The sequence below is a fragment of the Aethalodelphis obliquidens genome, unplaced genomic scaffold (genome assembly GCF_003676395.1).
Source record: "Aethalodelphis obliquidens isolate GAN/ISIS:26980383/991018 unplaced genomic scaffold, ASM367639v1 scaffold35, whole genome shotgun sequence".
NCBI lineage: Eukaryota > Metazoa > Chordata > Mammalia > Artiodactyla > Delphinidae > Aethalodelphis > Aethalodelphis obliquidens.
Genome location: NW_020837979.1, coordinates 10,501,992 through 10,526,731, shown reverse-complemented (window position 1 = coordinate 10,526,731; position 24,740 = coordinate 10,501,992). Strand labels below are relative to the sequence as shown.

The window sequence follows — 24,740 nt, the reverse complement described above, 5'->3', positions numbered from 1 at the left end:
TCCATTTTCAGCAAATTAGGCAAAATGAAAAGCGGTCTTTGGAAAAGAGTGAATGAGTGACTAATCCATTCTTCAAACATCTTTCTTGTGATAGTTAAATGGTGGTGATTCACTAACCCAACTCTTGATAAAATATAAAGCATGAATTTACGGTCACTAAACAGTCTGACAAAACTACCAAACCATGTTCCTGCTTGAAGATGCCTAAAGGCCGATGTTTCTCTGAATCTTTTTGCTGCTCCCTTGATGGGACTTTTACTGAGACGGCTCTAGCTTTCATCATGGTAAAACTTTTGGTGTCACTCTGGGTTTTCTTCGTCTTGGACAATGTTAGGTGTTAAGTGAAGGGCACCCCGTCTTATCAGAATGTTTTTTCCAAGACATGCAGCAGGAAGTAGTGGGCTAAAGGTTTGGACCCCTCTCTTTTTCAGGAAACATCATGCTTGTCAGTAATAACTCTGTCCCTCCGTGCTCTGTTCACCGTGGTTTTCTTGCTCTGTCCCCATCCCTGTGACTCGGTGTGAAAGCGGGCTTCGATTCCACTTTGTCACCCACGGCCCCACTTTCTTTTTAGTTGATCTTAGGTAAGGAAGTGAGAGGACATGGAAAGGATTTGTGTTCTGTAAATAAGAGTTAAATCTTTGCAGATTCTGAGGCTGGAAAGCAACAAAACAAGATTTGCTAGCAGAAGTGGTTACTTTTAAACTAAGTATAGACTGGAGATAAATCTGACAGCCTCTGACATCTTTAAATGTCAACTGCACCGCACAGCCCAGATGACATCGTACCTAATGATCGAACTCCCTTTAAAATATACTTCATGTAAATACATTTTTTGTGAAACCACAAGCTGTTTCTCTCAGTTTTGTTTTCAGCTGGCTTTGATAAAGACATTGGTTGGCATCTTACAGCTAATTAAACAGCTTTCAAGCCAACATCATTGAAGAGTTTTAGACTCAAAAATATACTATACTATTCATGATCCAGGGGGTGTTCACGATGTTTTTTAATGGTGCTAACAGACCCTGTCAGAGGAGAATCATTCAGCTCAAACTCGAGTTTCCAGCACAAATCGTCCTATTTCTGATGCTGCAGTTACAGGGTCTGATCTCTGTCAACTTACCAACACAGTAGGTTGAATTCATACTAACAAGAAAAAATGCAACGCCTATGTTCACTTAGATACATTAGCGTTTGTGAGCTTGCACATGTCTTATACTTGTTACATATTTCATTTGGGGACTAGAGAGCTATCTGTTTTTTCTTTGTGGAAAATAGAAAATGGAATGTGAGAGACCTTTGTTTCCAGGGCAAGGATTCTGAGTTTCTGAGCTTTTCTTTCACTCTTGTCTGTCTGGCTTTTTTATTTTCTTTTTGCCAGTTGCAGTTTTTTCTAGATTCTGGAAAATTATTACTTGCTTTAAAGGAGGAAAAAAAAAAAAAAAAGCTTGGTTTTCTAATTTTAATTTTACAGTGTAACCTGTCCTAACCCTTAAAGCCAGATTTGCTCTAACAAAATAGTGTCATTTCATACACCATGGATTGGCTCTCAGGAAAAATGTGTATCTAATAAATGGGGGAGAAAACCCTTACTTACACTTAGGAATGGCTCTAAATGTAACAATGGTATTTTAAAACCTTGGTGTTAACACATGCATTTTGTGAAAAAAAAGGAAGAATAAGTTAGCTAGTTGCAGGTGAAGTAGCTGTGCTGAGAACATTAATTTATAATATGGAAGAGTTTACCTTTGGATTTTTCTACTTGCCAAAAAATTGGGAATTTTAAAAAAATGCTTTGAATCTTTCTTCACTGAAAGCTTTTGTCCTGTGCTACCCTGATCATAAGAAATTCCCAGGTAATAGGTACAATTGAGGGGGAACTTGAATTTGTTCCGTGAGCACGGCCTTTTTACTCGTGGTGAAACAGAGTTAAAATGACAACGGTTCTGAAGAAAGTGCTTGAGGACCATGTCATGTTTCACTCTTTCCAGATGACTAAAATCACAATCATTTCCAAGTCTTATGTCGGGGGAAGGGGATATATGTGGTTTAAGAGGCAAGCATTAGCTAAGGTCAGGGGTTTTCTGAATGTGAATATTCGATTATGCTGGTTAAGGGTGAGGACAGATATTCTAGGGTGAGATACTCATACAGAAAATGTCTTCAAGTAACAAATTCAGGTGATTCCCAGAGACTTTTTATTCCCTGTCATCTTTCATTGTAGGGTTCATTCAAGGTTTTTTGGTTTGTTCCTAAACGCTGTTGTCTTACACAAGTCAGGCTGCCTGCTCTAAAGTGTCAGATCAGTCCCATAATACTGAAAGAGCTGGATCATAAAAACAAGAAGTGTGTAAATTCTGAACCACATGCTAAAACATGTCTGATGTTGAGCAGCCTAACACATTCTCTTGACCAGAAGATGTGATTACATTGATATTGTCTTCAGTTCAAGTTTACGAAAAGCCTTGCCATCCTGTCCCAGAGAGTACTGTAAATTCACAAATGTGTCCCTCCTTCTGAAGGATTGAAAATTCCTCCAGAGTTTTCTGTCCATCAGTACATGTTCTCAGTGTTCATCCTGAGTTGTGTTATTTGTTTGTAGTGCTTTTCAGTGTTTACTTGGCTGCCCTATGTTTTAGGAAGAAATCCACTTTCAGAAGAAGTGACTTCGTACCCTCTGTGGGTGTTTACTTTCTTTATTACCTTAAGAATTTTCAAGTAGGAATAGATTAGGAGAATATATATTTGTGCAAAGAACATGGAGGGGAAAGAATTAACTAATTTTTAAATTGTTTGAAATCAGGGGACTGCTGGGCTGGATCTATTGGGGTTTTTCAAATTGTTCCTGTACTGAATGAGCCAAAGCACTGAGTAGTATTTCTTTCTGATAGAGATGTTGAAAACAGCTTAGTTTTTCTGAGTGTAAATAGCAAGGACTAATGCTCTTAGAATTGCCTGTAAAATCTAGAAATGTCTGCAGGCTGTTGTGAACAATTCTGTCTCTTTATGGAGAGTTGTTTGGGCTTTTTAGAAACTCATTAAATTGATTGTGAGTGCCTGAGTGTTATCAGGAAAAGGAGCTTTAGAAAATGGTTTCAGAATGTGTCATTTTCTCCTTGGTTTAATCTGAGATAGTGTGTGGGCATGCTGGTATTTTAAAAGGCTAAAAATGTACATAATGCTGTACCTTCCAATATGAACTAGGATTGCAAACAGAGAAGAGTTTTCTTAAGTCTTCTGTCTGAAATTCTGCTTTTCTTCCAATTAGTTAATTCTTGGATTTTTAGCGAGGATTCTTTCATCCTTTTTTTAATCTTCAATTTGTTGTTGGCATTCAGCACAAACAAATTTTGAAAAGCCATGGCAGCTTTCTATCATTTTGGATCTGAATATTTAATGTTTCATCAAATAAAACCCTGTGTTTTCATTTTAACTAGTTTCATTATTTTTTTTAATGAAATGATTTGTGGTAGAAGACTGCTATTTGGTTTCAATATTAATATATAAGATGAACTACGTGGGTGTCATTTATTTTCAGTAGTAAATAACTGCTTAACCGATTCTTTTCCTTTAGCATAATTCAACTGACTCCTTTAGAAATTTGCTCTTCACTTTCACACAACATTTGATGTGTGTGGATGAAAAATAAAAATTCCATGTTGTATCATTAAAAGCACCTTTCGTGGTGTCATGTGGTCAGAATCAGGGAATGTCATGTAGTTAGTTTCAAAATCCAATCTGTAGGTTAATCATTAATTATTCTTGTTTCCAGGAAACTCTACTTAGGTTATTTCAGAATTTGAATTTGCTAGAATTCTTGTTTTTAATCTTTTATGTGTGTGTGTCATTGTAACCTGAAAAAGGGGTTAATTTAGCAAGATTAGGTACCTTTTCTGTTTGTATTGTGGCTTCTTCAATTACTCATAAACTATTTAGTAGCTAAAATGTTGAAAGCAGTTTGGGAACAAAATGTCTGCTTCAACCATGATAAAATTGGCCACAGTTTGCCGATTGGGCAGATAACAAAAGCCAGCAACACAAAATAGGTAGAAAAACAGTTTGTTCGCTGATGTGAGACCACTGCAGGGCTTTTTGCATGTTTTTTTTTTCATTCTGATGTTTATGTTGTGCGGGCAGAACGTGGAGAGAGGTTTTTGCTTACCCCTCATTCTGATGAACCATTTCAGCTAGTGGATTTCTTTTAAAACTTCAGAAAATAAGCTGCTCCCCTGGCATCTGAGACACATTTGAGTTAAAATCCAGCTTTGCACCTAAACCCCACGTTTCATCCGGGCTCCACCTGCTTGTAAATGTCTCGAAGCTCATAATTGGATCTTTTCAAGCAGCACTGTAAATTCCCTTTTTTCAGGACCCAACGTGGAAATATAGGGCTGTGACTGCATTTTTGCAAGTGTAAAACAAAAATGATAGTTTGCAGTTTAAAAAAAAATTCCCTATCCGAGCCTACAGTGGACAAAAGTTTTAACAACTGAAAGTACACCTTGCCTCTCATGTGGTCGTCACAGACTGTAAACAAATATTAATGTTTTACATGAGACAATACATTTTTTCAAGTGATAGGACGAGATATCCTCTCTCTCCTCTCTGTTGTTCTGAATTCTCATGCCTTGAGTGTGTGTCTGATGGTCTTTTTCTTTTTGTTCTTTTTTTTTTTGTTCTAAAAATCAGATACTCCAGGGCATTAATTAGGATGAGGTTTATGTTTTTACTTATCTAATCTTTGTTTTCACAAATAAATACAAATAACTCAAACTGAAACTTGATGGCTTTGGTGATAATAAAGTAGCAGCCACGGGGAAATTTTCTTCATTTTAATGTTCTTTCACAACCCACATTCAGTTTCGGTAGGAAAATTATTAACCTTTTCAACAGCATGCTAAAACATAGGTTCATAATAGACGCCTGAGTATGATTTGCAGGTTTTGGTTCTATTTTGAGATTTTTTGGTGTGCAGAGTTTTTTCTTTTTCTTTCTGTCTTTCTTTTTTAAATGGCTTTCTTTGACAGCGATAGTCATGACTTGGAGTCCTTTCGTTGGTATCTTTTCAGTGTGGGTCCATTTTAGAACATTCGTATTTATTTTTTATGGTGGGAAGGGAAGATTCCTATTTCCTATCCTCCTACTGTTTTGTGCTGTGAAAGAGGAAATGTTCTTTAGTCTCATTGTTTTCCCTCATTTGAATTCTTGGGTGGACATTGTGAATCCCATGCCCCCATTTCAAAAAAATCCATTTGAGCCACATTTCAGCGAGGGCGGATGGCTCTGGGTTAGGCATCTGACTGGACTCCTATCTGCCTTGGGTGGCCTCGTGTCAGTACCCATCAGACCAAAGCACGTCGGGCCTTTTTGGACTTGTGGTCCTGAAGGTCTGCACAGCCACCAGCTTGGATGGAAGGCCTGGGATGGTGGGGTCTCCCTAGCTGACTGCTGCTAGGAAAGGGCGTGGGGGGAGGTGATCATGATCTGGTAACTCCTGTGTCTTGACCTGAAACACACAAGGGGTGGAACGTCGGGTGGGAGAGGCCGGCGCGTGGGATGCTCTCGGAGAGCAGTTTCCATTTTAGGTGTCTTCTTCCCCAAGTCTGGCTGGGACAGTCACACCTGCAGGGAGGGCCCTGGATGAGACATCGTCCTACCCCACGCACACTGCCCTGTGTCTGATAAGGCTGTGCCTTGTGACTCACGGTCCCCTTCTTTGTTGCGTCCCCATGGTTTGTAAGTCCCCACCCTCCCCTGGTGCCCTACCCTACCTGTTCCCACAGCCCCTGCAAAGTGGGAATGGAAACTGAGGAGCCCTCATCTTGTCTGTATCCAGTGCCACTTTCAGTGTCATAGCCTGCGTTTGTGTTTTTCTTCTTCTTCTTCTCATACTTCCTGTATGAGGTTCGTTTTTTTTAAAATGATAAACAAACTCTTTTTTTTTAACCTTTTTTTTTTTTGACCTGGTCATGTGTTGCCTCCTACCTGTCCAGTTGTGAGCCTTTGGCTGGCGCTGCCCACCTGAACATCATCAGGTGTCGATGTGAGCAGGGCCCCAGAGCAGAGTGGGCTCTGCTCCCCTCTCCTCCCAGGGTGGCAGTCAGGAGGGTCAAGCTGGTGGAGACATTTTCTAGTCTCCTATTTGAGAGAAATGCCAGTAGACAGCTGGCTCGAGATTTCTCCTCAGGCAAAGAGAGCAGGGGAGAGGAAGGCTACAGTGTGGGAGGGTGGGGCTTGGCCAGGAAAGAAATGTGATGCGGAGGGGAAGTCCCGGGTGCAGGTGTAGTATCCCATGGTGCCTGCCCCACACTATACAGATGAGCAGCAACTGGAAAAGGGGATTGAGGGATGAATCATACCAACATTTGTCCCGAGGTCACCCCGAGAACATGTTGAAAGTCTCAGATGGTTTCTGGGCCGCTGGCTTCTTCCTCCCACTCTGGGGATCCTGGGACAGAGCCATCCAGTGAGGAGCTTGGGTACAGTTGACCAAACTGAGAACATCAGTAGATGGCCAACCGGCAGTCACCGCGGTCACAGGGACTTAGCCCGCGGCCCAGGTATCGCTCACTACTGGTGATGCTTGGGCGTGCGTCAGAATCACTTGAGGGCTTATGAAAACAGACATCCCTGGGTCTCATCGCCAGAGTTTCCAATTCAGAAGGTCTGGGGCACACCTTAAAAATTTGCATTTCTGAAAATTCTCAGCTGATGCTGCGGATCCAGAGATCCACACTGAGGACCACTGGTTAGGGCCGTGGGCCGTGGGTGACTGGAAAACCTAGAAGCCTGTAGATTGCCTCCATTTTCCCTCTAATCCTGAGCTGCTCTTCGTGTGTTCTAGACCAACCTTAGAGGTAAAACCAGCCTTTCAGAAAGCCCTTTGCATCTCTTAGTAATGGTATAGCAAGGTTCCCTGTAATTTTGACCTTTTACAATGTCAACCAGACTATAGATCTGCTAAAATGTTTTTGAGGTTTAGTTCTTTGAAAAGTAGGTTTTCTTTTATGGATAGAGAAAGTGACCAAGGTGAGGGGGACGGTACTGACTAGATCAGGAAAGAATCCAGGGAGGCCCAGCCCTTGGGTTGCCCACTCTTATCTCCATTAGTGGAAACCTTTAGTATGAACAGAGGGAGGTATTTTGTGGGTCTCTCTCGGTACCAAAAGGTGGGCAAACTTCTGAGATCGTCAGGCGCTCAGGGTATTTGAATCACCTGTGAGATCCTGTTCATCCCAGAAGGTGGCAGAGTGTGAAGGTCAGGATGCTGGACTGGAGGCTGGGTGCTACCCTGTACTGGCTGGTGGTTGAACATCCCCTGCCCCCCAGGTGAGAGCGATTCTCCTAAAGCAGCAACCTGAGAGGGCGGATGCTTAAAGGAGAGCACACATCTGGAGCAGTATCTAGCGGACGGGATGAGTTCAACACACGATAGCCAAGAGGACCCGGCGGCCAAGAGGACCCGGCTGTGTTCGGGGCAGCCCTGGGGAAGGCTCGCACTCTGCTGATGGATTAGTTAAAGACTGAAACTTTCTGAACCACGGGTAAGTCTGTAATGATGCGTGGCACACTTCGTAAAAACTGCTTCTCGGGGAGGTCCCCTCAGGAGAGGTTCTAAGTCTGCTCAGAGTTATGTGGCTTTCATGCTACAAATGGGCCCCCTCCCCAGAAGCAAAGGAAGGGGGCCCTCAAGGGTGGCTCCTCTCTCCCCTGCCCTGATGTCTCTAGTAGCACAAAAACTTAATCTTTCACATACGGGATCCGTATCACTCATCCCTAAAATTAGTCTTAAAAAGCGATGACATTTTCTGAGCATGTCCTCTAGGTTTTAACTTTCTGAGACATAAAAGCCAAGGACTCCTGAGAGCGAACACCTTGGTGTTGTCTACCGGGTCCCACCCTCCTGGCAACTGTTTCAAAAACTCAAAAAATGTGGCTTCCAAGCCTGTCCGAATCCAACGCGAGTCAGCGCGAACAGGATGTGAGCGCCTGGCCGGTTGTTTTCCCAAGCGTTGACGGAACCCTTGATGCACAGCGGGCCCGAGTGTGTGTTTTGCACACGGGTGGCTGGGGGCTCTGGGCTGGCTTTTCGGCACTGAGGTATTGGCAGTGTCGTGGATGTTACAGCATACTGAAGCTTGTGCTCCTTGCTTCCCACACCCCTGCCCTGGTACCTACTGCCTGGGAAATAGAAGTTTGGATGGAATCAAGGGCAAATGCCCTGACAGGTGACCCATCCAGTCCAGGGATGGGCATCTGAGATGCTGTCTCTCTCCCCTTCTCAGTGTCCCAGGCTAGAAGCCTTTCCTCTGCCATTAGGAACCAAAAGGGTGTGATCTGGGAGCTGACTCTGGGAGCATCCAGGAGATTGCCTGGGCTGCATCTCAGGCCCCTGATGAGGACTCATATTCACGGTGTGATGTACGTGACCCTGAGGCCATCCCTCGGATCTGAGGGAAAGCGGAGCTGGGTACCCACAGTGGGGAGACCTACTGGAGACCCCTGAATGCTACAGACCTGCAGAAACAGCACAGCTCAGACAAGCTGGGAGTAAGAATAAGGAAGTAACGTGTGACCAGAAGATTCTCTAGGAATGTCCTGACCCAGGGGAGGCGCTGGTGGTCTCCACCCCCTCCCAATGTCTGCTGGCATAAGGGAAGCCAGATGTGCGATCAGCTCTGAATTGGGGGCAGATCTTTTAGAGTTCCTGAATGTTCCGTCTTGGGTTTCTTCAGTGTTAACCAGACAGCCAGGTCAACGTGAAGTCACTCAGGATTTGACTTAGGTGTGCAAAAGCTCACACACAAATTAGCTCAGGTCTTACAGTGGGAAGCTGCAATTCAGAATCTAGGGACGAAGGTAGGAGAGACTCGGGTCTCGGTCCCAGCAATGTCTTTTCCAGTGTGACCTTAGGAAGATTGCTGACTTCCTTGCTCTGTGTGCTTGTAAAATGCAGGTTGACCAGATGATCCTTCCAGCCCTGCCACCTCTCACTCTGTGATCCCGGTCCAAGCCCACGTGGTTGGGTCCATACCGAATCCTGCCCGGGCTCTTGCACTTTGGTTTTTTCCTCCCCACTCAGAAGTAGGGTAACTGGAAAGGAGCGTAGGTTCCTAAGCTGTCTATTTCAAACTAAAGGAACAAGGTCGCCCCTTCCACCCATGTCAGCCACTGATGCATTTCTTAGTTCCTGTTTCTCTTTGCCCACCCAGGAAGGCACTGCGTATAAAATCTTGGGCCCATATTCGGATATCGTCACATTAGAAAATGCTAGCTCATAGAACACACGTCAGGAAACTGGTTTTCCCAGCAGGCTCATTTGAGCAGTGTTCTCCCCAGAACGCTAGCGACCACACAGCCAGGCTCATCCTCTCTCAGAAAGGCCAGTATTTCACTGCCACTAGGATAGGAGGCCTCTGAGAAAAAAAATAACAAAGGCTGCGGGAGTCTGTGTGCTTCAGCTAACTCATACGTGGAGGGCATTTGGGGAAGATATTGAGGGAAAACAATACAGAGTTTCAAGAAATAAATGCAGACTGTCACAACTGTCGTGTGAGTGTCAGGACGGCAAGGACTCAATCAAAGAGAAGCTTTGCTGTCTGCTGCCCTGTGGAACGCTGCGGGCAGAGGTTCCTGGGTAAGAGCGTTTCCACTCCACATATGTATGGGAAGCACACAAGAAACTAATGTAAACGGCTTTCTTTATTTCCTAACTTCTCAGGGTCTTCCGTATGTTACTGTGCATTGCGAGTGAATGTCTCCCGGAAGGATGGAGCTTTTCCAGAATCACGCAGCCCCTCCCACCCCAACCTTTTTGCAAATAATTTTGTGCCATTAACGAAAGTCAGGAAATGGAGAGGGGCCAGGGCAGCTGGCTTTCCCCGTGAACTCAGGGCTGCATCTCGGGCAGATTGCACGTGGAGGGGATTGCAGGGTCCTCAGGGAAGCTCTGAGCTGTCATGGGCAGAGCCCATTTCTTCTCTGACCATCAGTAGTGGCTGGTCAGAGAACATGGCTGGGAATAGCAGGCAGGCGTGGATTTGACCTTGCTCCCATGGCAATGCTGTCTCCACCCCTCTCTTCCTACTCCAAGCATCTGAGCGGCAGATTTAAGCACAAAGCCGGCCTTTGGGGGAGGTGGCACCATTCGTATTTATGAATCAAGCAATCCTTCTGTCAGTCTCTCGAAGTATCCCTTCATTTGCTTGGGAGAACTAAGAATGAGATTCCGCAAACGATGTGCTGCTCGGGAGCTGGTCTCAAGTGGCAAAGGCAGTTTTTAATAGAATCATAGGTTTGGGAGCTGTTCTCAACCCTGTGCTGTCCTCAGGGTCTTTGCTTGGTCAGGGTCCCCCCTCTTACCATCTCTCCTTCCCTCCACCTCGCTGAGGCTGCTTGGTACAAGCTTGTCTGATCACGATGCTGTGATGTCCTTGGGAGCCCAGCTCTCTTGGATGGGAAGAGGAGAGGGGACCAGAGGTTCAGCCACCATCCCCCTCCTCCATCCTCGTTGGACCGCAGTTCCACGGTGACCTCTTTTAAGTCTCTTTGGACCCCTGGGGAGAGGTGTTCAGGACATCACCTGGGCAAACACCAGAGTTGTCCTGAGAGTCCTATGTGACTTCAGCTAGACCAACAGGAGCACCTAGGGGAAGGGCCTCAGTGTGCCCCAGGCTTAGACCTGGACCCGGAGGGGCAGAACTGACTTCAACTTTTCAGTAAACAGGCAGTGGGCTTCTGGGAACATCTGCCTTCACAGTGTCTTGTGAATTATTTTTAAACCGATGCCCCGCCCCCCATCCCCACCGCAATCTTTGTTGATTATCACTGTTTGAATAGATGCTGATAATTTGATTCCCCATCTTACTGTGGCATTTAAGATCTGTCTTTCCCTTTTCGGTTTCCATGTACTGGAGTGACTGTGTCTCAATGCGGTTGGCAGTGACCTGTGTTTTTCGTGCATGTTTTTGTTTCAGAATAACTGGGAGATTAAACAGGAAGCTTTATGACACACTTGCTCGAAAATGACACAGGCGCCGAAAAACCAGGACTCAGCCCCCTGCAGCACCTCTACCTGCTGCCCACGGCCGAGTGCAGGGGAAGGGCTGGCCCTGGGACCTGACTCCATCTGCCTTGGACTCTAAGGGCCTCCACATTCCGTGATGATGTCTCCGCGATATTGTGGTTAGGGTCTAGTCTGGCCAGTCTCTGTGTGTCTTCATCCCTTTTCCTTCATTAAAAGCATAACTAAAGAAAAATGGATTGTTTGCTTATTAGTTATGTTTAAATATTGATAGAAAGGTTACCAGATAACATTTGAGATGCGTTTCTCTAGGACCACAGGGCAACGCTGCCGTAACCACACAGATCATTATGACAGCGTCTAGAAGAAGCGTGTTGAACTTGAATCACTTATTACTCAGACGTATATCTGGGTCACAGCCCAAAGGTCCCCAACTCTGAGGGGTCTCTCTGACCACCTGTCCTGAGAGACCCGCCCCCCCCCCCCCCAGTTATCCTGTTTTTTCACTTATTCATTAGCTGTCACCCTTCACCTGCCCCTCAGATTTCAGCTCTATAAAGGCAGGTTCTAGTCTGTCTTATCCCTCAGTCTGTCCCCAGCACCTGACACTCCGCTCACTGATGATGTGTTGACCGGATCCATTATCTTCCTGCTTCTCAGAGCAACGATGTGAAGCTGAGCAGCCCAGTATCCTAACCACAGTTGGGTGGATGAGGAAGTTGCCAGTCCCTTTACTCTGATGAGCTAAGGAGGTAAACAGAGTAGCCTCGGAGAGGACCCAGGCTTTCTGCCGGCCACCGCCCAGCAGGAAAGTTTGATCGTGAGCTTTCTGCCCTCTGACTATTCAGATTCTCATCTGAAACCAAGCTTTGCATTGCTAATAAACATCCTTCAGTTACATTGTGTTTGCTTACGTTCCGGGAGATGACAGGTGACCATGTAGCAGAGGCATGTGTCCTCCGAGGAGTGTCTGGAGGACACAGGGCTCTCAGCCTTGCCTCGGATGAATCACCAGACTTCTCTGGACGCTAATTTCCTTCGCAGAACGCTAGGAAGACCAGATGAAACGATGCCCAAGATCCCACCCTGCTCTGAGATTCTTTTCTTCCACCTCTGCTGGTTCCATCTCTCTGGGTTCTAGAAGAGGAGGAAACGGTGCAGAAAAGTATCACAGGGCAGCAGAGACAAAGACCCCGAGAGTGTCAGGAACCCAGGCCCAGTCGTGAGTTTGTGGACGTGCCCTGTGGGTAGATGTTTGAAGTAATGGTTCTGAACCCAGGTCAGACATTAAAATTACTCAGGAGTTTTAAAAAATCCAAATGCCCAGGTTCCACCAGGACTAATCACACCAGAATCTGGTTGAGGGGAGGGCGGGGGACAGGCACAGACATCAGTGTTTTTTAAACCTCCCCGGGTAAGTCCATCGTTTAGCCAAGGTTGAGAACTGCTGGTCTAGGGTTTTATTGTCCACTATGGTAGCCACTGGCCACAAGTATTTATTGAAAACTTAAAATGGGGCTGGTGTAACGGAGGCACTACATTTTGAATTCCTTTTTATTTTGATTAATTTAGATGTAACTAGTCACCTGGGACTGATGGCCACCATATTGGACATCTCAGATAATAGAACATGTATATTGTCACAGAAAGTTCTAGCAGACAGCTCAGTCTAGGGCAACTCTTGACGCCTGTAACTGCCTAGTGAACTGACCCTGAAAGAAGTTTAAGGTCATTGTCCCTGTCTGTTACCTTGACTAAGGCCTGCTCTCCTGTCTTGGGCCTGCCTTGCAGTTTTCACCTACCTTTCAAGCCAGAGCTTGTACAAGCAGCAAGAGTGGTGGGATTGAAAGGAATTTAAAATATTTGCAGAAGTCTAAGCCCCCCACTGAGGTCGTCTGGCGTTCACTCTGACCATTTAATCCGGTTGCATCTTTGAAGACCCAGCCCTGGAAGGGGAACTTTCTGAATGATGATTTAAGCAGGGGGAAGCAGGCCCTCCAGAAAGAGCTTTTGGAAAAGCAGCTCTCCAGAAGAGGGGTTTGGCGTTTTGGAGGTGTTGAGGTTTTGAGCTGGGCTCAGCTCGGCGGCTCGGCACGGGGTTAGGGCTGGAGAAACAAACAGAAGCCGGCGCTGAATCACTTTCTGCTTATCGCTTGCAGACTGTCAGATTTTTTTTTTCTTTTTTTGGAGGGAAAGCACCTTCCACCAAATAATAATACTATTTTGAATTTCAGAGCTTTCCCTTTTTCAAAGCGCTTTACCACCTTTGACTTATTTTGTCCTCACAACAAGGCTGTCCCATAAGTAGGGAAGGGATTTTTAGGGCTTGTCACAAACTCCCAAGAGCTTATTATTACGGAAAAGAATTTACGAGTGAAGGTGATGACTCTGAAATGTTGTTTTGTCATGTCTGGCCACACTCAAGTAGTTGTGGCACGACTAGGATCAAGTGTACCCCGATTTTGGGCTCCTACAGTGAGCTGTGGTTTGAAAGGAAACGTCGGACTTCACATGGGTTCTGTCTTGTTTCATCCCAGCTTTCCAACTCGTGTGAGTTGATTCTTTGAAACCATTTTTTTCTCAGAGGTTTGTGTGATTTGTAAATTTGATAAATATGCTTTCAGTGTCTCCCTCCAAGTTATCTTTTAATTCATTGATTTTTATATTGAAGTACAGTTGATTTACTAGGTTGTGTTAATTTCTGCTGTGCAGCAAAGTGATTCAGATATACATATATACACATATATATATATGTATATATACATACACACACACATTCTTTTTTTATGTTCTTTTTCCATTATGGTTTCTCACAGGATATTGAATATAGTTCCCTGTGCTATACAGTAGGACCTTCCTGTTTACCCATTCTGTCAAGTTATTTTTTAAATGATGATAGGACTGGGCCCTGGGCCCCTTCATGGAAACATTTTTTCCTCCCTCCAATGGTTATAACTGGTGCAAAACTAGCTACAGAATGACACCGTCCCCTTGCAATCTTTAACCTTCTCTATGTGTGGAGCTGCAGAGAACCATTTCAAACCATACTTGCCACAGGGGAGAGAATACTGAATAGTCTGTCCAACTAAGACCTCCCAGGCAGCCAGCCTGGCCATCTCCAGCAGCTGAAGTGGGATTCAAGGTAGCAGGATTGACACCATGCCGTGAGTGGACCTCTTTGGGACGTCTGTCCTGCCAACTGTGAATTCTTCTGGTCACACCATCCTCTGGCCCATCTTTTGTATCTTATGTGCATAGGATCCGATGAGAGGTTTTCAGATGCTTTACTGAAAGCAAGACACACTTTCTGGGGCATTCCCCTAATCGACTGTTCTGGTGAAGCTCGTCAAAACAGGAAATGAGGTTAGCATGGAATGACTTTCTCTTAGAGAACTCGTGTTGCCTCTGTAGAGACCACCACTTTCTTCCCAAACGCTTGTGAGCTTTGTCTCACACCTCTTCTGGGCTTGCCCGGAAATCGGAGTGAGTCTCTCTTCTGTAGTTTTTAGAACCCATTCTTTTAGGAAGTGGTGGGGATAGTTGCTCGTCCCCAGTCTTCCAGACCCTCTCCTTTTCACTCCAGTATCTCTAAGATGTTTGCAAGTTGCTCTGAAGTTAAACCTGCATGTATTTCAATCACAGCACAAACATGGTTGAGCTAGGGGTTCCATGTACTTGTCCGGATGGACATGGTCACACACGGGCTCCCCACCTGGGATTCAGGTGGCTTCCCCCTCATGCTGGTGGGTCCACGTGCTCCCTTTTCATCAGAGATGCCAGTAAGAGAAAATGAATCCGGTAGAGATGAAAACTTCGTGGGGTGAAGCCACGTTCCTCCCCTGCTCCCCACGTCAGCCTCTGGCTCAGAAATGCACTGTGATTGAAACAGCGGGGCCCGGCTTCGCTCCTGTGAACCCCCACATTGGGTTCTGACTCCGTTATCAAAAGCCATGAGGGTTTCATCGTTTTAGGCGAGCTGCAGCGTGCTTATGGAGGCTGAGGCTTTCTGATAGATGGCTCTGCTTGCAATTTCTAGATTGACGTATCTTTTTGTTAAGACTGGAGTACTTTTGAGTCACATTTGCTTTGATTCAGTGGCAGGGAGTCTACCTGGGGAACGTCTAGCCTTGACTCACAGGCGCCTGGGGAGCACCGATGTCTCCAGATGTGAGACTTGGAGTCCCTTGTGAAGGTCTGCCTATGCGTGATGCTCTCACTTCTGTAACCCTGGGTCTGTCTCTCTTTTCCCATGATTCACCTGGATCTCAGAAGCCATCTGAGTCCCCATGGCTGGGAATGGGGCACAGCCCCTCCACACCCCATCCTTCAGCTGGGAGTCCCGGCCTCAATCTTCCCAGGTCTCCAGGTACTGCGTTTTCAGTAATGACTGGCTCAGTAGATGGATTGATAGAGGTGCACCTTGAGAATCATCCCAGCTCTTTGGTGACTCACAACATTATTTCCAGTCCTCATAACCGGCTGCAGAGGTGGGATTACTATCCTTTCATTTCAGCTAAGAAAACCGAGTTTCCCTTTGTTTCAAAGCACAAAACTAGGAATGTGATGGTTCATCTTGGTTGAAATCCAGAGCAGTCTGGCCTCGCTCATCTCTCTCACGGCGCCTCTCTGTATTACATTTTATAAATATGTACAACAAGCAAATGCCATTTTTTTCCTTACGAAGGACTGTGCATGGGAAGTACCAGTCGGAAGGAAGATCCTAGAGCATCATGGAAAATGGGGCGATTGGAAATCAAATGATCCGTGTGAGGTCCTCGTCCCCTCCTTGCTGCGGCAGCCCTGCAAGAGGGTGGCAGCCCGCGAGCATCTTCTGGGGTAACTGAGTGACCATGGTGGCCCTGCCTCTTGCCAGCCTTGGGTGAGGATCCTCAGTCACAAAAGGTTCAGGATGTGGACACACCTGTTCTCTGAAAAGTGCCTAATTCTCAAAGTGTGGTGGGAGGGTGGGTGAAACAGGCAGAAGCCCCACCCTGGCCCCTTGGCACCAGTATCTGCTTTTCAACAAGATCCCAGGGGACCGGAGAGCACAGCTGTTTGCTCTGCTCTCTGGGCCCCTTGAGGTCAGAGCTCTGTGGTCACACCTTTCACCTCCAAAGCCCAACATATGCCTGCCTGACGTAGGTGCTGAAGAAAGGCTGGTAAAGTGAATTTGGTCTTTATTCTTCTGAGGAGCTCGTGGGGTGGGTGAGGAAATCAGTTAGACAGAGGCTCCTGGGGCCCCAGGCAGGCCCCCAGCCCTCAGCTAACGGCGGGGCCATTCAAGAATCAATGAGATGGAGAAGGGGTCCAGGATAAGGAACCATGAAACGAGTGCCGCCAGTGGAAGTGGTCCTCGCTGCCATTTGAGAAGGAAAAGCAAAACATGAGAGAAATCTATCATCCAAAACTACTAGTGTCCTGTCTCCAGCTCCTACCGGTTCTGATTCCATTATTTTTTTCATCTTTGGAACCTCTAGAGGCAGCACAACACGACAGTCCCTTTAGGGGAGGAAACCATTTACTGTATTTGCCCGGGACGATCCCATCCATGCCAGTTAGACATCAATTAGTGCCTGTTAATTCCTTTCCGCTCTGCTTTTCACTCTCAAACATGTCCTGGTTCGGACAATAAGATAGTGGGCGCTCTGCCTTTAGGTCACCTTATATCTGCTTTTGAATTTTCCCAAGAAGTTCCTTTATAAACACCAATGCCTGCACACAGCGGTCACCCCTTCCAGAAGGAAAGGGGTTTGGCCGCGTATCCACGGTTTTGGCAGGGCTGCCCTAGAATTAGCAGAGTCAAAATGGGGGAGTGAGAATGAGTGCGTGCATGTACACCTGTGTGTGTGGGGGGGGTGTGTGGTCATGTGAGTATTGTGGGGTGCACGTGTGGTATGTGTGGGTGGTGTGCGTGTCTGTGGTGCGAGTGTGTGCGTGTTCATACGCGCTTGTGTGTGTGGTGTGTGTGATGTGGTGTGGTGTGTGGGTACACGTGAGCTGGGTGCCCGTGGCACGTGTGTGTGGAGCGGGTGTGTGAGGTGGGCGTGGTGCGTGGATGGGCGGGTATGGGCACCGCTGTGTGTGCTCTGTGTGGTGTGTACGTGTGCACGTGCGTAAGCCTGGACGTGGGGATGGCACGTGTGTGGCTCACGTGTGTGCGCTGTGTGTGTGTGGCCTGTGTGCTTCGTGCGTGGCTGAGCGTGGGTGTCTGTGGGGCGTGAGCACCCGTGCTCCTGCGTGTGTGACGGGTGTCTTTGCAGGGCGCACAGGTGGAGTGGGCGTGGAGGCCTGGGTGTGTGTGTGTGATGTGTTTGTGCCTTTGACTATCTGTGATCTGTGTGTGCATGTGCGTGTTGCGGTGTGTGTGTGTGTCCACGGTATGTGCAGGTGGCCAGTGGGTGTGTCTGTGTGTGGAAATGGGTAGGTGTGGGGGGTGATTTTGAGCCCTTGGGGGTCGTTGGCAGTCTCCCTTCAGACCCACCTGACACCGCGGAAAGGGAGGCCTCTTCCCACCCCCACCCCCACCCCCACCCCAGCACTTTGGGGAAGCCACTCTGAGAGGTGACGTGGATGGAAGGTATGGGGACACCTTCCGGGCCTGGTGAGCCCAGGCCCTGAGCCACCTGCGCCCGGAGCCCTTGAGGGTGGGCCCGGGCCATGTTGTTCACGCCCAGCTGGCGACTGGCACACAGTAGGGCCTCAAGAAGGATGTGCTCAGGGCAGAATCACTCTGGAAGCCACTTCCCTCTGCCCTGCTCACTGACTTGGGACACTCGAGGAGTGCTCCTTACTCCACATTTCATGTCCAGTGTCCGTGCGTGAGGAGAGATAACCTTCTCGCTTCAGCTCGGCATCCCCAGCTGGCACCCCGATACTGCATCCTCCTGGACCGACTGCAGAGGCCTCCAAGCGCAGCCAGGCGGGGCCCTTCTCTTGGTCAAGGCCAGGTTTCCACAGTGATCAGCACAGTGGCTAGATGCTGACCACGGGCGAGGACGGCTGCCCTGGCCCATGGCCGGCATGTTCCCCTGCCCAGCCCTCACCTGCTGTCCCCTCTGGAAGAGCATTGCTCACGTTCGCTGAGGGCCACCTGACTTTCCCTGACCTGTCTCTTCCCGAGGCAAGAATGACCCCGGAAAGTACTTCTGAAGGCATGGTCAGTGCCGGGGCCCTTCCTCTAGAGTTGGAGAAATGGAGATGCCGTAAATGCCAGAACTCGATCCGTCGGGCCCCAGGTCTGGTCTGCAGGGTCTCTGGTCTGCATGTTTGATCTCTTGGAATCTCGGTTTCCAAAATCATCAACTAGGGAGGATAACGCTTCCCACGCTGACCTAGGAGGGTATTTGCAACGATGTATGAAAGCACTTAGCCTAACGCCAGGCGCAGGGTACAGAGTCAATAAATGGTGACCATCATCCTATTATTTTAACGCATAAAAATTGAGGTTTAAAAAATAATAAATGTATCAGGAAGTGCTAGAAATATATCATCAGCAAAAATACTCAGATGGGGTCCTAATGACCTAAGATGTAAAATCATAGCAAAAGGAAGAAAAGATCTAGAAAGCAAAGGAAGCAGAGACAGCAGTCTCAGGAAAAGAAAAAAAAAAGGGGGTAGAGAGAGAGCGAGCCAGAGCAGTGCAGGGCCAGCCAGCCAGAGCACGGTTTCCTCTGCTGTGACAGTGTGACAAGGGCCCGATCCTGCATCTGCAGAGCCAGACATGGTAGAGGGACATCGATTTGCTTTAATGTAAATATTTTGATGTCTTTCTTTTTCCTGAACTTTTAACCTTGCTGGTAAACAGGGTTCATACAGTAAATGAATTGTTTTTCTGAGAACTGCCTTTTGAGGAAATAGGAAGAAAAAAAGGATTTTTATTAGCTAATTGTCAGTCTTGAGCATGATTAAAAGCTTCATTTTTCTGCTTCTTAACTCTGCCTTCAGGAGACGCTTGGCCACCGAAAATTGATGGAAAACACTTTAAAATGTATAAACATACCAATTCAAAAAATAGCAAACCTCACACAATAAAGGGAGAAAAGTCATTCTGCAGAAGGTTTCTGAGACAAGAAAAACAACCAATCCAAACTCCAGTTTGTTGTTTATAATTAGAAACTCCCCGAACTTCATTTCCCTGGAGATTCAGGCCCTGGCTCACCGTCTTGGTCCATTTCCAGCCCTTGTAACTTCTGAGATGTTAATGGAAGTCAAGAGGGCATCTGAAGTCCCGGCAGCAAAGGCTGAGCCTTCATATACACATGTAATAGCCTTTCTTTCTCCAGGCAGGTGGCTCACAGCCATCACTGTTTACTAACACTGTCCCCGTGGGTGGATTGTGCAAGAGTATTTTGTGATAAAGGAGAACCAGGACAGGGAACTAACCAGAACAAGGAAGATCTAGGTTGTAGCATGAGCTTTTCACTTGAAACTGTCATTTAACCTCTACCCTGTAATTTTCTTAACTGTTAAGTGAAGATAGTACCTTTGGGCTGTGAAGCCTCAGGGAGATGTGGTCAAAACACCAGATCTGTAACTTGCTTTGAAATAGTTGGAAGAAAAGAGAAACTCTCTCCATATCAAGTTGTGATGGAGTTGCGTCAGCCTCGTAGTGGATGATGGCAAGTCCTTGAATGTTCCTAAGACCCGACAGCAACCCCAACCTCCGAAAACTCTTCCTCTCCTGACTTTTATACCTCCAACTGTTGTGTCTCTCAGGTGAAGGCTGGCAGAGCCTACCTTTCAAGTCATGCCCCCATTGGAAGGGAAGCCAAGGCAACTGACGATGTTTCAAGTCTCCTAAGATATAGGGCAGGGTTGAAAGGACTTCTAAGAGAGTTTCTTGCTGCCCTCTTAGAAGAAGGAGGAAGAAGCAGAGGAGAAGGGGGCAGAGAAGATGAAACAAAGTGCCAAAACCTTAAAAATTTATTTATTTATTTATGTATTTATGTGTTTGTTTATTTTTATTGCGGTCTAGTTGATGTACAATATTATATGAATTTCAGGTGTACACATAGTGATTCACAGTTTTTAAAGATTATATTACATTTATAGTTATTGTAAAATACTGGCTACATTCCCTGTGTTGTACAATATATCCTTGTAGCTTATTTATTTTATACATAGTAGTTTGTACCTCTTCATCCCCTACGCCTATCTTACCACTTTCCCCTTCCCTCTCCCCACTGGCAACCACTAGTTTTGTTCTCTATATCTGTAAGTCTGTTTCTTTTTTGTTATGGTCACCAGTTCGTTGTATTTTTTAGATTCCAAAAATAAGTGATATCATACAGTATTTGTCTTTCTCTGTCTGACTTATTTCGCTAAGCATAATACCCTCTAGGTCCATACATGTTATTGTAAATGGCTGAGTAGTATCCCATTGTGTATATATATATATATATATATATATATATATATATATATATATATATAAACACTTCTTTATCCATTCATCTCTTGATGGACACTTAGGTTGTTTCCATATCTTGGCTATTGAAAATAGTGCTGCTATGAATGTTGGGGCCCATGTGCCTTTCTGAATTATTGTTTTTGGCTTTGTCAGACATATACCTAGGAGTGGAAATGCTGGGTCATATGGCCATTCTATTTTTAGTTTTTTAAGAAACCTCCATGCTGTTTTCTGCAGTGGCTGCACCAATTTATATTCCCACCAATTTTAAAGATGTGATTGACGCAAACCACAAAATGTATTGAGAGAGGCAGCTCGTGGGAAGTCAATTCCTAAGGCTCTGGGTTCCCATCGTTCTCCCCTCCTTTCTTTCAGAATAAATTAAAGAATGGGCTAAACTCCAGGTTGTGTGTATGATATTTTTATCTGATGGATGACCTCATACTCCTAATCAGTGCTTATCTGTGTTGTAAAGCACCCCTTTCCTGTTCTCCAGGCGCCTCACTTCTGTAAATGTTATGAACATACACACATAGGAGTCTACTCTGCAGAAAAGCCTAAGGAGGTCTTTGGTCCCCCGCAATTCATCTGAAGGTTTAGTTCTGGAAGGCCTGAGCTTGCATTACCGGCAAACTGTTCCACACACTGCAATAGCTCAGTAAATCACCACTCTCCCAAATCAAACAAGGGGAGACGTCAGTAAATACTACAGAATGGAAACTTCTCCTTCATTTTCTGACCTTTCTAGTTGACAAGGGTATCAGTCAGTGCAACGTTTGCTGGGACTGGTGAGTCTGAATATTCATTTGTAAGGCTTTACTTGTAAATAAAATGTTTTTGAGAAATTCAGTTGCCTGCAGTTCATACTTTTTTTCCTCTTGATTCATTTCAAACTATTTTTCTTTAAAACATTTTATTTATTAAATTATAGTTGACTTACTATAGTTGATGTTGTGCTGATTTCAGATGCACAGCCTCAGATTCTTTTCCATCATAGGTTATTACAAGATACTGAATATAATTCCATGTGCTATCCAGCAAGTCCTTGTTTATGTATTTTATACATACTGGAGTGTATTAATCTATTCATCTATCTATTAATCCCATACTCCTAATTTATTCCTCCCCCTCCCCTTTCCCCTTTGGTAACCATAAGTTTGTTTTCTATGTCTGTGAGTCTGTTTTGGTTTTGTAAATCTGTTGATTTGCATTGTTGATTTGCATTGCAAATGCAATATTTGCATTTGCAATATTGAAATTGGAAAAATTGTGTGCTGTTTTAGGATGCACTTGTAATCTTGAAAAAGTCATTTAGTTGTGGTGGTGCTTGCTGTCCCTGCTCTGGTTGGGTGGTTGATTCTAGTATCTACAGGGCTCTTCCTCCCTGGGTTCCTAGTAATGACTAGGCTGCTGGCTGTCCAGCCAGATGATGAAATAGGAGTTTTAAAGGCAAAGACTGCATGGGTAGTATTACTAAATATAGCTCCTGCGTATGTGCACGTGTGTGTTTCTATCTCGAAAGTGCTTTGCAAAGTTACATAAATACTTGTATGGAAGTTGTGGTGTGTCCCGAGAAAAGTATATTTGAAAGTATTCCTTCCACCGGTAAATAAATCTTCCCCAACGATTCATCCTCCCCACTGCTAGTCACGTTTGAATCTCCTTCAGCTCTCCTCTCCTGAACCCCTGTTAGGAAAAGGGCTCCCCGAATGTGGCAAATACTCCCTGTTTCTTATATTGAGTTCAAACAGGAAAATTCTAGTGTTTACTGGGAAAAAAAAAAAGAAAAAAACAGTGCCTACTTTGTATCTGTTGCACCACACTGGCTTAAATGACAAAACAAACAGACACAAGTACTGGAAAGCTGGGCCTCTCTTAAAGAAAAGGTTGTGAAATTACAGGGTTCAAATTAGGCAAAACTTTCAAATCCTCTAAGAGTAACATGTTGGGGTGTCATTTAGATCCCCCCCTCCCAGTGCCTGTAAAAATAGATTTTTAGCTTGATTTATGGCAGTGTTTGTACGATCTCCTCTGATTCCTCCTTAAATTCAAGGAGAAATACATCTTTCCATCAAATTGAGACATGAAAATAATGTTTATTGAAAACCTTTGAGCATATTGGTTTTAAAAAAAGCACTTCCACACACTCCTCCATGGCCCATTCCTCCCCATTTTAAGATGGAGAAATGAAGACTCAGAGTGGGCAAACGAATTGCCCCAAACGACCCCGTTAGGAAGCGGCAAGGCTGGTACTCGGAGTGGGTTTATTTAACCAAACTGTTTAAAATGTGAACTTAGTTTGTGAAACAACCTCACGTGGTTGGTATTATTGTCCCCAGTTTATCACCCATCACCAGGCCCAAGGCGAAGTCATACAACTAAAGAGCAGCAGGACCAGAGCAGGGGAGACAAACGCTCCTGAGCGCTGTAGGGTTTGCGCATTTCCTCTCCTCCGGGTCCAAGTGCAGGATGGACGCGAGTAAGGAACCTACTTCCAGAAAGGGGCTCCCCTCTGAGAGTCGATGCCTTTCCCTCACTCTGTAGGTCCAGAAGGCTTGTTCTGCCTAGACTGACACAGAAACACGCGACTCTCCTTTTTTCTGTGTCTCATCACAGAAAGGAAGTAGGAAAACTTGGGAAACGGGAGACCTCCCTTTTCTGGAGTCACCAGCAAATCAGCTCCAAGAACCTGAAAACAGACCCTCGGCAGGGAGCGTGGAGGCCTCTGTCGGGGATTCTCCAAGTCTCTGGCGCGGTGGCACGGCGGCCAGATGCTCCTGATTCATCGGGCCTGTGTGGATAGCACCCAATAGGGCATCTCGGGCAAAGCGATGCGGTCCTTCAGTCCCGCGATAAACCCTCGTCCCGCTGACCGCTCCTGCAGCTTAGCGCTGAACAGTCGGTGAAGGTCAGATACAGGATCTGTTCTTCTCGCCCATGAAGACATTTTAAAAGAGGCTCTGCACACTCACCCCCAAGTCAGGACCTTGATCACTGTGGACTGACAATGTACTGTGAGGAGAGGGAGGGAAAATCCTTTCCCTGAACGTTCCCATCCATCGTTGAGTAAACATCATAAATCTATGGCAGAAACAGGCTGCCTGTACTCGTTAGCTCCTGCTACAATTGTAGCTTCCAGGCTTGATGCCCTAAACGTGAATAACGTCATAGCCCAGCACAGGTCTGATTACGGAGGTGACTTTGGCAACCTCAGGGTCAGAGAGGGGCTCCCCGCTCCCTTCCTTTATTCCCTGTGGCTTAGTAACCACTTCAGCAAATCTCCCCATTAAATATACAATGCAAGTGAGTGCGATAGAAGCTAAAGGATGCGGCGGGTAAACACCAGCGTCTCTCCTGGCAGACCTTGCTGGGTGACAGAGAGCAGCCCTGCTCCGTTTGCCCTCCGGAATCCTAAATGTCCCCCATCACGAATGCCAGGATAAAAGTGGCTCACACCTTGCTTCTGCCCACTGGGCTTCAGTCTGTGGGTTACACTTCCAGGACCATCTGCTTCCCAGGCGGTCACGTGGTCTATCCATGGAGTAGCTGGATGTTCCCTAGGTACGTGTGACGTGACTGATGCCCACACACGGCATCTGAGAACAGGGCTGAGGGTCACACCCAGGAGGTGACTCGAATTATTAGCACCTCACATCCAATCAGGAGAGAGCGGGGCTTTTTGTCTTGCCCAGATGGTACCAGCCCCTCAAATATGATTATGGGTCCCTTGAATAATTCCTGGATGGAAGCCATATTTGTTGAGCTCTTAATGCATGTTGGGCGCACTTAATAAGAAATGCTGAGTCTTCTGCGAGGTGGCAGAGGGTCTCTGCACATGTGACCTTATTCACTGTCCATAACAATCCTGTCCAGGTGATGAACTATCTCCATGTTTTTCACCTGAGATCAAGCTGAGGCTTATTATGGGGTGACAGTAATGGAGCTGGAATTTGAGCCCCACTCTGACTCCAGATTCAACATTCTTAAGCAGTAAAACTTTCCTCCCTCCCCATCCCTGTTTCTATTCTCATCCTCCTAACACACACACACACCCTTGTGTGGGCCAGTAATACCAACAACTTACCACAGCACAACTGCATTGGGCCAAATTATAGGGATTTAGAGACTAAATTTTCCATGATATTGAGGCTTTATAGAGTCAATATTTCAGGTAAGTTTGTATTTATTTATTTATTTATGGCTGCACTGGGTCTTCGTTGCTGTGCGCGGGCTTTCTCTAGCTGCGGCGAGCGGGGGCTACGTTGTGGTGCACGGGCTTCTTGTTGTCGTGGCTTCTCTTGTTGCGGA

General features: G+C 46.0%; 1 long non-coding RNA gene across 22 annotated transcripts in view; it reads left to right on the top strand.

Moving 5' to 3' along the window:
• LOC113632103 (uncharacterized) overlaps positions 1 to 24,740 on the top strand; it is a 138,848-nt gene that overhangs the window by 45,457 nt on the left and 68,651 nt on the right. For 5 of the 22 annotated variants that reach the window (XR_003437675.1, XR_003437677.1, XR_003437676.1 and 2 more), the window contains exon 2: positions 7,330 to 7,544. The exons of the other annotated variants lie outside the window; for them this stretch is intronic. This is a non-coding gene — a long non-coding RNA (uncharacterized LOC113632103). The remainder of the gene's footprint in view (positions 1 to 7,329; positions 7,545 to 24,740) is intronic. 22 annotated transcript variants of the gene reach the window in all.